The sequence below is a fragment of the Egretta garzetta genome, unplaced genomic scaffold, assembly GCF_000687185.1.
Source record: "Egretta garzetta isolate BGI_Z169 unplaced genomic scaffold, ASM68718v1 scaffold325, whole genome shotgun sequence".
Classification (NCBI taxonomy): domain Eukaryota; kingdom Metazoa; phylum Chordata; class Aves; order Pelecaniformes; family Ardeidae; genus Egretta; species Egretta garzetta.
In genome coordinates, this window is record NW_009259833.1 from 837057 (window position 1) to 839842 (window position 2786).

Here is a 2786-nt window from a genome sequence, read left to right on the forward strand (position 1 = left end):
GCTCATCCGTCTTTCCCCACCTGATTTCCTGCTAATTTACCAACCACTAGTAATAACTCTTCTTCAGTTCTGTCACCAAACTCGGGTATTCTTGCCTCTAAAATGGTAGCTGAGCTGAAGTTCTACACTTCTTGGAGCCCATTTTTATGTGTTTAGCAGCAGACTGACCTTTACACCTCTCTGCTTCAGGCTCCTTCCGCTGACTGTGTTGCTTTTGTTCCTATCCCTAAAATGTTCTTTAATCCATTTCAGTTCCTTTTCCCTGCACGATGCTTTATGACTTTGTAAATCAATCTGAGTGGTACAAAATCAAATGCTTTCCTGAGATCCTGATAACTTATGTCCACTGTTTCACTCTTGTCTAACCTAACGATTTGGTCGTATAATAAAAAGGATTTCAGCAGATTTGTCAGGCATGACCTTCCTTTTATGAATCTGTACTGGATGTCCTCTACTAAATTATGCATTTCCAAATGTTCTGCAATTTTGGCTTTTATCAACACTTCCAATACATTCCCACAGCTGTAGCTGGATTTCCTGTTCTAAGGGAATTCAGCAGAACTCTGTCAAAGCCCAACAAAATGAATCAGTTTTTCAGAATTCTCCGTAATAAAACTTCTCTGTTTTCTACTTTCTGTCCTCATCTTACTGGATTCTTGACATTGGAATTAGTATTCTGTTTTATATAGCTCTGAGAGTACTGCATGTTCAGGAAATAACCAGCTCACACATGTGGAATGAGTTGCTGAGTCTCAGCCCAGTCGCAGGTGAGAGGATGCAGGCTCAGAGGCTCAATTTGATTCCCAGCTTCCTAAATAATTTGAGACTGGAGGTCTGTTCACCTCTCCATGCATCTGTTTATTTTTCTGGCCTGCTTCCTGAAGAGTATTTCACATTTCAGGCTTGCTTTGTGGTTTTGTCTGAATAGATATATGTGAGGGGGGGAAGGGAAATTCCAAATCCTTCAAGTGTTCTTGCTTAAAGCCCTTATGCCTGTGCTTATACCTACTTTGAACATATAGCTTGCCACTTGGGCTATGCTTCCAAATATGGATTTCTCTTGGAGGTATGTTCTGACCCACCTACTTTGCACTGCAGATATATTTAGCAAAGTTTTGCCGTAATAGTCCTACAGTGCTGTCCCAAAGCTGTCATCTGCTCTTCTGCCTACCTCCTTCCCAGTTACCTTCCATGCGTCAAAAGCCACCTGCCAGAGTTCTGCATCCGTGGTCAAGGCTTTTCTGCCACTGGCAGGACTCTTTTTCGGCGGTAGGTAGAGCACAAAGGCTAAACAGCCCTGTCCTCCCTGTGTGCCGCTGGCTGGGCAGTGCAGCATGCCTAAACTTGGGTTAATTCCTCCATGTCTGCAGATGGGGAGTTCTGGGAGAAGCCCCCAAAGCCATTCATAAGACCAGCAGAGTTGGAGGCTTCCATAATCAAAGCCTCACAGTGTATGGGGGGGAGGATTTTGGGTGGGTTTTTAAGCAAAATGCACAAAGGGGTGCATATTCCATGCCGCCAAGCCTGGCTTGTACAAGGCAAAGGTGCTGCTCAGCCTGGTTGGGTTGAGAGCAGCCCAGGAGGCTCCTGCAGTTGGATCGCGGTGCCAGAGCAGACCGTCTGGGGATGGGGTATGTCGTAAGACCACGGGGATGGCTCTTTTTTGGCCTGGACCCAGCTTAGAGCAAAGGTAGCACTGGCATACCAGAAGGGTATGTGTCTGCCCCGTATCTGCTGTTCATTGCAGGAAGAAATTCCTGTTAGAGATACTTAAGTTTCGAAAAAATTATGGAAGACACTGCATTGAATGGGCTGGCTTTTCTTTAGAAAGGCAGATTCTGCCTCCCTCCTCCAATCTTCCTGTTAGATGTCATCCAAGATGGATTCCAAGTGCAAAAAAAAAAAAATAAAAAAAAAAATAAAGCAAGCAGACCTGCACTGAGTGAATCATTCCTACTAAAATTAAACTACTTATTATGGGGAGGGAAAAAAAAAAGAAAAAGAAAACTCGGATTACAGGTTTAGCAAGCGTGAGCACATATTTCAGCATGTATTGCTGTTTTTGTAATTGCCAAACTACTGATTTCTTGGAACTCTGCTATTAGCATTGTTAAGCAGTGTTCCAGACAGTCACTCCTATAAATCCCTGTTAATATGTTAAGCAGGAGGAGGCCTTTGCAAGAATAATATGTAGTGGGCAAGCGATCTCCATTTGGGGCGTGCTGTCTGGGCTGAAGGGACAGATGGGGGAAGTGGCTGCTGGCTGTTAGGATGTCCTGCTTGAGCATCCAGTTGACGTTTGCTTGAATGTTATTACCACTTCTAATAGGTGCTAAGGAATATTTTAAATTTTTATTTATTTATTTGGACAGAAGCGTAGGAGAGCGTATGAGGTTTCTGTACAGGGTATACTTCTAGCAGTAAGGGCTATACTGATCTCTTACTCTCCTTCGCATCCTATTCAGACAGTAAGTAACCCCCCAAAACACACCTCAAACAAATGCCCTTTTCATGGACAGATATTGTTCTTTTCCAAGCGTGCTGTTCCAAATAATGAAGTGCCTCAAACCCTGAAATTATGAAAGCACGTTGCTAAATGCCCCTTTTTAAAAAATTTATTTTCATAACACCAGTATAACCAGAACATTTTCATCACTGCTGGTCTGCTGACTGAAGTAATCTCTGCTGCTTCTAAACTACTCAGTGGACAGAAACAAGATGGAGTGTCTTGAGAATAAATCTGCCAGAGTACAGCTTTACCTTGGAGAAAAAAGATTGCCCTCTTT